Here is an 8,850-nt window from a genome sequence, read left to right as displayed (position 1 = left end):
TGCCCAGAGATCAAACTCCCTCACTAACCTCTGTGTACCTTCCTAAGAGCTGTTCAAACTATGGATTATCGATTAAAAAAAAAAAAAAAAAGAAAAAAAAAAGGAGGAAATGTAGGAGTGAAAATGTAGGGAACTTTAAAAAATAAATTCAATTGAAATATAAAAATTAAAAACATATGGAAATACCAGTGATTACTCATCATTGCTGCATTTTCTAGCTTACAGGGTTTGCTACAAAGTCTCTAGGTAGTTGCAGAAGTCACCTTCAAAAGGCATAATTTATAGCCTGCACATATAAAATAAAGTATGTACATGTGCATTTATGTATATATTTATAAGGTAATCTTGGATGAGAATTTAAGTTAAACATGATACAAAAAAATATAGAAATTCTTCCATAATCCAGGACTCCATGGTTCTTCCATTTTTTACAATCATTATTTTAGCTGGGAAACTCGTATAATCTATTCTTGTCTTAATTAATTAGTTACTTCACTTTGTTCCAATAGGTACTCTGTATATCATCATTTTAAGCAAAGCCTTTCTAGACATAAACCTGCCTGCAGACTCAGTCTTAAGCTGTCACAGGCGATTCTCTGCCACAAGGTCCGAAATCTCATTCACAGTGGTTATCACATCAGCAGGATTACACGTTTGTCATGTTATACACCTGGTTATGTCTTTTGTAGAATGTGCAAATCCAACATTAAACCTTCCATGAGAAGTGAAGAAAAAAGACCTCTTCTCAGGTGAGAACAATAAAAGAGATGGATTAGCCAAATGGATTAGTGGCAGTCTATTATATATCCTACTAGCCTAGTTTAAGCACTTATTCATGCTGCCTTTCTTCAAAAAAAATCTCTTTCCAGATTAATTTTGAGGCTATGCATAAAGTCTTCAATGGACAGGAAAATATTTTCATATCATGCTCCACTTTTACTGGAACTCCAGCCATGAAATATAAGAACTGCTTTAATTCAGTCAGTGCACAGATACTAACCTTACAGAGAATGATAAACCTGAAAGTTTAAGAATACAGTGTGGGGCTTTGACGGTTTTCTTTATATTGTGGCATTTATTTTAGTTCTGTATATATGTGATTTTAAGGAACTTTATTGTTTCAGAGTTGGATCTAGAATATAAAGCACTGGTGGATTTTATGAGCCTGTCTGGACTATCCAAACAAAAAAATCCTTGTAGTAGGCAAGTTTAAGGCACTACTACTCATGAATTTTAATGAATAGGCCAGCATACATATGTAACACAGCCCTGTGCTGAATGGACTTATAAGTATTTAATGTGTTACCACTGGCTAAATTCTGAGGAAAGATGGAGTGGTTGAGACATGTGCTTTAGATCAGGATGATGTGCATTTTCTTCTCACATCTACAGTAGCTTGTTCTGGCCACAGTACTGTGTGTAGAATACAGAGTACCAGGAAACCAAGATGGCCAAAAATCTAACTATATCTAGAGACTGTATTACAGAGTCATTTTTGCCCCCCTCCCCTTTTTTTTCCCATACTCTTAAATTCTAATTGAGCAATAACTGATGAAAATGTTCTTTTTGAGGGCTGCAGCCAAACAATCTCAAATGAAAACTAATGTCCATACACTGGATGTCCCATTCATCTATCTCTTTCAAATGCCATGTCATCTTTTGGTCTTTGGGATTCTTTCAACATTAAAGCTCCAGCAAATCAAATAAGTTAAAATCCCAGTACTGTTTGTTTTGCAGGGCTTTTAAAAGTACACAAGGACATATTTCTAGCATCTACAAAAATACTGTTTGCTATATATCCATGAAATTAGATACCTATGAAATACTGACCCCCCAACTTAAACATCTACTATTTTGTTACAGAAAGAAAGTTTTCCACCTTCCTGAGCACCTCATTCACCTCATTGTTTCCTTCCTTCCTTCCTTCCTTCCTTCCTTCCTTCCTTCCTTCCTTCCTTCCTTCCTTCCTTCCTTCCTTCCTTCCTTCCTTCCTTCCTTCCTTCCTTCCTTCCCTCCTTCCCTCCTTCCCTCCTTCCCTCCTTCCCTCCTTCCCTCCTTCCCTCCTTCCTTCCCCTGCTCTCCCTCCCCCTTCCCTAAAATGCTACCTCACCTATCATACATCTGGTTCTGGACTACTAAACCTGTGTGCATACACACACATTTTCATTGTTCATAAAGGAATGATTTTCTTTATGTGAGCAGGTCTGAGAATATTAAGTGTCTCTCATGACTGACCCTGTGTCCTGACTGTTGTGGCTTTTAGACCATGGTCACCAGCCAGACTCAGAGACCATATTGTAATTTTATGAGGCTAATGCTTTTTTCTTCTTGTCTGCAGCTGACATGTTCTCCCGAGCTACAGAAAATGCTGTATGTACGTAAACCTGAGAAGAAAATAGGTCAAGTGCCAACGTTTTTTAAAGGAATAGGAAAGAAGCAGTCTGCCAGGATTTCCATGAAAAAATAAAAATCCAAACATATAAAAAAAAAAATCCTGTTCTGTTTTTGTTCAGATTTCTCTGATTCTAATCCCACAGCAAAATATGCAAACTCTGCTTTATTTCCCTTTGATCTGGGCCAAATGTATTTCAAGAACACACTTAACTCAGACCATGTAGATTCCAGGCTCACAGTCGAATTAAACTGAATGGTCTGTCCCAGTTCCAGCCCACCATAGCGGTCTTTGGAGATGAATGAGCAATCAAGAAACAGGCTGCTGAGTGAGGGCTGGAATTCAGGAGCCCTGCGCAGTGATACCACTCGCTGGATATGGCTAGGCTATGAGCTAACCTGCCTGGCACAGATGTGACCTCTGCAGAAAAGAATTCCCTTTTCATTCACTTCTCCATTCACTGGGAGATCTCTTTTCTCTAGGAGACCCAGCTACTGCTGCCAAAGCAGATGCTGTCTACAAGCAGTCTAAACATGGCTTTGCCGTCACCAAGAGCAGCACATTTTGGCAATCCACATCCCCAGCTATGAGGGCAGGTGGGCCAGAAGGAGCTGCCACGGCAGACATTGCCAGCCTGCTGTGGGACTCAGCTGCACACCAGACACTTCTCTTGAGTGCAGTGCTGGGACCTCTCAGGAGTTAACATCATCTCTTGCTTGGGAAAGTCTCCTCCAGATCACCCTCTCATAGCTCAAGAAATATGTGTCTGTGGTCTTGATCATAAGAAGATTTGGGCATACAGCTCAGAGGGTGTGGAAAGCTGGCCACCCCGTGCACATCCTATGAAGGTGTGTCAAAAGCCAGTTGTCCAAGAAATAAGCAAGGAGTTTCCTGAACTAGCTGCTAGTGAACTAGCTTGGGTGCGGTTAGTAGGCCAGTTGCAGCATTACACAACTCAATCTGAGTTCATTTATCCTTTTGAGTCAATTCTTCTTATGCAGTTTCATCTCATCATTGACTGGTTTTGATTGCAAATCTCCTTGCAGCCTCATTTTCCTCTGAAAGCAAGGTCAGATACACATCTGACAAGTAGCTTATGCTTGCACAACCATAGAAGTAAGCTGTCATGTAGGGATCCAAGTCAGGCTGAATATTTTAGGTGAAGGGGTAGGAGAGAGGACACATATCTTAGTAAGCTATCCATTGAACCCTAAGCACTGTGTAAATTAGTCTACATGGGCCATTTTATCTCTCCGTGCCACTATCTGTCATGTTAATTATTGGGGTAAGACAAGAGAATGTATATGAAAGATGTCAGCAAAATATATTTTTTGCCTGCTATCAAGTGGGAGTAGAGTCTGAGAAAAACTTCAGGCAATACAGACACAGCTTCCTGGACAACCATTCAAGGTCACTAGACATATTAATTGAAAACAACACAGATGTAGGCTCACTAAACTTGCCTTCACTTGGTGATTAGGTTATTTTAAATCTCTCAGGAGATTCCTTTCCACTTAAATGTAGTGCGATAAGATATGTTCAATGATTCTGAGAGCAGTCGCATTGGAATAGTGAGTAACACACACTTCTCCCTCCTTCCCAGTTTGAGATGTGCGGTGCCTGTGACCTTCGCTACGGAGCCATGCTCTGCAGGCAGCAAAGGGGAGGAACGAGGCTGAGACACAGTGAGTTTCCCTGAACAGCAGAAGGAGATGAGCTCTGGCACCGCTGAGAGTTACACAGCCAATTCTGCCGAAAGCCAGGTATAAAGAAGAGTAGCTTTCCAGACGGTTATGACAGAGGAAAAGGAAACATTCGCGGCAATCACTAGTCCTTCCTCACATTAACTTTCTAGCAGCTCAGCTATCTCTGATTACAGGTGACAGCATCCAAACAGCTGTGGAGGGATTGACCCTGCTCTTCTGGAAAAGACACTTAGCTCACAAGCTGTGGGGTAGTGCCCCACAATGCCCCACCACTGCCACCACTTCTGCTGGCTACAAACTGGAAGCTATTTCCCTGTGATTGATTTTCTGGAGCTCAGACTGTTCATGTTCCTCAAAACTGCGTCACTGGAAGCTGACCTCTAGATCCATTACAGATTGCAGCTTCTGTCACTGGAGGCAATCAATGCCTGGGAAAAGCTGGTTTAGGGGGAAACTTCATTCAGTATCGTTTATAAGTGAATGTGCTGAATGCACAGCACAGCAGCTCTAGTCAGTCAGGTGATAGAGCTACCTTCCTTGCCCCCTTCAAAATCAGGAGGACTATTTTATTTGCAATGGACTTTTTCACCACTGTAGCATAGAGGAAGGGTAGTGTGATGACATATGTAATTACTGTTATACTTATCTGGATACAAAATTCTGTTACAGAAGACAGAATAGACCCAGACTTAGGAAGAGGAGGAATGAAAACTGTTTCTATTTCCCTTTGTCTCTGTGAAAGCGCATATCAGACCCAACTTACGCTAGAAGAGCAATTTCAGGTGCATGACAGGGTTTCTGACACTGACCCTGACACTGAAAAAGACTCCAGGGCATTATGAAGGTACTGGAGAAGATGATGTTAAGAAGAGGAGATAACTGTGATACAAACTAGCTCTAAGTCAATAAGAAATGAAAGTATGCCCACTAGATACTTTGCCCGAGACGCCACTATGTGGAGGAAAAGAGGTTGATGGTGAAGGCAAAAAAAACAGGAGAAGATGTCTTCTTAGCAATCCTGGCCTTCCTGGAAATAGAAATTAATATGCCATTGAATTAACATGCCCCCTCTGCTGAGGGGACATCTGCTGACAGGCCAGTTGCAGAGTGAAAAGCACACCAAGTTAAATAGGAAATTTGACCAGAACAAAGAATCCGAAAGCCAACGCCACTGCATTCAGGTCGTTGACTAAATACAACCACAAAAGGAATCACAAAAGGAATCACAAAAGGAATCACAAAAGGCAAAGGCACGAGCAGAGGTGGTTTATGCATACCTCACACAGGTGAGCTACGGGACAGCAGTAGAGACAAAACCAAAGACAAGTACAAAGCAGTGACAGAAAACCAACACAATCCAGTCTGAGCCACTACCAGGGTGAACCAGAACAAGCCTCAGCCATCTGCTGATGTATCACAAGAAAATAATGAGAGGTGAAATGCATATACACCCAACAGAATGGAGGCAGCAGCTACAAGATAAAAACAAGATGTCACTCTTGGAGAATTCCCAGCAAATCTACTCACATTGCAAGTTCATTTGTTTAAAAGAAACCTGTACCAATTAATCCTATATTCCTCAATATCCTTAGTTATAGAGGATGCCTCCAGCAGGCAGTATCTATTAGCCTAGGTTAACTATAAGCTTTTCCAAACAGAGGCCATGGTAGACAATCCAATCCATATGGACCCTTAACTAACTCAATTTTTTTTTCCACCCTGATGAACATTCAACATGTACTGAATTTAAATTCTGCAATAAATCAAGGCAATTAAAAATAGTTAACAGTTGTGTTTACACGAGAACAAGAATTTTGAGATAATTATTCTGAAAGCTGGAAGTGGAACCAAGCAATCTGTCTAATTAGCTTTAAACTTACTCCTTCTTTTTGGATTCAGATTGGAAAGGATTTGAAAGATTTGAATTTCAGAAAGTGTTGCTCAAATACTTGAGCTTTAACACTAGTCTGAAAGTTCAATATGTATCACAAACCACTGTAATAATAATGATGGTGATAATAAAACTTTGATAGCAGCCATCTGCCCATTCCAGACAGTTGAATCATTTCCAGTGCTCCCCCAGAGCCAGCACTGACATGGATTTTTATACACTATATCACAGACAGTATATGCAGGGTCTGCAGTCGAGACCTTTCTGTAATGACGTCAAAGAGGTTGTGCAGCCAGCTTTTAAAATTGCTGCAGGCTTGTCCTAATGACATTAGGGTATAACAAATGAGGAAAGGGAGATATGTATATCAATGTTACAATAACAAGCAAGGACAGCACACTTAGCTCTGGAGGCAGCACTTAGGTTACCCTCTATAGAGCTGCTCTCCAAAGTTTGCGTCAGTGGAGGGGGTGGGGTGTGAATTCCATGACGAAGGGGCATAACTCAGCTGGAGGGCTTTTTAGTATGAAGTCTGGAAAAAAAGTAAAGAAAAAGGCATTGGAATTCTTAAGATAGAACTTAAACAAGAAACTGTAAAGAGAAGAGACTTTAGCAAAATGTTTCAGTTGTCCACTTGCAGAGATAGGAGTCAAGTATACTGTTAAGAACAGTCTATAAGACACAATCAAGGAGTTTTTCAAAAACAAACTAAAAATCTCAAAATAAAATAATTGAATGAAATATTCACAGAGCACTCGTAGACTGCTGGCAGAGATGCACAACGAGTCAGTTTGTCTCGGCCCTGGTGATAACCTACATACAGTCACATCTATGGGCGACCACATCTGAGCTGGAGCTTTGCTGGTACATAAAAGGGGGACGCAGTATCCAGCTTTTTCACTAGCATCCCCTAGATGCCTAAAAGCTGCATCTGTTCTCTGATGCACCCAGATCTGTCAGACTTTTGGATAAACTGGGATGAGAGAAGGCCCGTTTCTTAGCAGAGGGCACAGAACCAGCAGAGTGTGAGGCCAGTTGCAGGTTTCATAGGAGCTAATTTAAACCAGGACAGTTTTTAGGAGGCTTTAATGGAAAATTTTGTATTTTTAAAGTCCAAATAATTGGTTGACAGACTTCTGACTATAAACATATCTGTATGCTCTGATAGGTGAAAAAAAACCAGGCAAACATACTGGATGTTTACCAGTACTTGTGAAATACGGCATAGATGTGCATCACATGAAATAGAACTTGTGGAATGTTGCCATTTACACTCAGTAAAAACTCATATTCATGTAAATGAGACTACTACTACTTGTATGAAATATGTTAATAAATCTGTGTTATTTTCTTCACCTCTAAAATATCCTGTGATTTAGCGATTCACACTAACAGCATAATGTGAACCTTCAGAGTTTCTTTATGCCCCTATTTAATTTTCCCTTTATATTTTCACTCTGCTTAGCAGTAGTTGCAGTCCTCCAGATGTATCTCTCAGAATAGATAGACAGTTTAGCACAATTAAACTTATCTATAATTATCAAAATTAAAAAGCTGAAGTTTTATTCCCTGTACTTTTAATTTTATCTTATTCTCTTGACACCATTAAAAAGACCACCAATGAAAAACACCATTTAAGAGTTAAGTTTGGTAATGTTTTCAATCCTTGCTTGTAACTATATCTAACTGTATCATAAAAACAGGCTTTTAAAAGTATTTTTACTTACTGTGTGAAAGGAGCATTCTGGGCACATTTAAAGGTTCTGGGTCTTTAGCTCTGAGGAATGAAGAAGAGAGGCATTACTGTATTTGAAAGCATCAAGTGCCTCCAGGTACTGTATTTCAGAGTATGATGCAGTAAGACAGACGTTTCAGAGAGATAGGAGACTGTGAATACTTCCCTGAGATTAATTTAAGGGGGGGGGGGGTGTGTGTGAAATATAATCCTATCTTTTGGGGAAATCGTAACAGCACATTGGCAGGGTGCAGCGTGGGCTGGCAGCTCCCTGGGGGTCTGGGGCTGCAGGGGAACACTGGGCCAGCAGAGCAGCCACGGACACGGGGCAGACGGCGCTGAAGCGGGTCCTGGGCTGCGCGCATGGCGGGGGGAGCCCTGGGGAGCGTGCTGGGGCAGTTGGGCCTCCCAGGGCCCTGACATGAATAATTAAATTCTCTTTCATAGCTTTGATTTTATGGAAACCAGATTTGATATCAGTTAAATTGCAGAGAGATTATCCTACCAAAGGGTACAACCCATGCTAAATAAAGCATGCACCCTCACAGCACTGTGCAGGCTTTAACAAATACCTAACACAAGCCAGATTGCAGTACAGTGTGGTAAACTTTGTGAAACTAAGACAGGCTGCTCACCTGCCATTTCTGTGGCTTGATCTGAGTTCTTCCCTGCTGGTGTCTCTACAGCGCTCTTGCGTTTCCCCTGTAGGCTTTTCAATTTTACTTCTTTGACATCCAAAAAATCATGGTTAGATTTGTTATTTTTAATCAAGTGTTGTGATCGCCTCTGATTTGCTGCATGATAACAACTACGTAACCTGATGGAAAGGTAATGTAAAAAGACCTGCAAAAATCAGAAAAGAAATAAACAAATGCAAAGACACAACTTTCCTGGGATCAAACTTCTGCAAGTGTTCTCCTGTCTCCCTCTGGTTTAGTTATTACCAGCTGTTCTTCATCTACAAACTCATCTCATTTGACCATTTAGCCATGCTGGTGGCAGTGTGGTGTGGTAGAAGACAAGCAGCAAAACATCTTCCTTGCCTTGTGTTTTTTCCCCGTTTTGCCTGGTTTTAGTTGTGTTATGTGCTAAGACAAGCTACTCAGGAAAGCCTTAAGCCCCCAGA

The 8,850-nt window shown here is 40.9% G+C and overlaps 1 long non-coding RNA gene across 1 annotated transcript; it reads right to left on the bottom strand.

Moving 5' to 3' along the window:
• Positions 1 to 5,419: 5,419 nt before the first annotated feature.
• LOC142600074 (uncharacterized) lies at positions 5,420 to 8,543 on the bottom strand. Its single transcript, XR_012833537.1, has 3 exons — positions 8,360 to 8,543; positions 7,717 to 7,766; positions 5,420 to 6,521 (listed from the first exon to the last, which is right to left on the bottom strand). It is a non-coding gene; the product is annotated as an uncharacterized LOC142600074 (long non-coding RNA).
• Positions 8,544 to 8,850: the final 307 nt, after the last annotated feature.

The sequence above is a fragment of the Balearica regulorum genome, chromosome 1 (genome assembly GCF_011004875.1).
Source record: "Balearica regulorum gibbericeps isolate bBalReg1 chromosome 1, bBalReg1.pri, whole genome shotgun sequence".
Classification (NCBI taxonomy): domain Eukaryota; kingdom Metazoa; phylum Chordata; class Aves; order Gruiformes; family Gruidae; genus Balearica; species Balearica regulorum.
Note: the sequence above shows the minus strand (reverse complement) of the source record. Positions and strands in the feature narration are given on the sequence as shown.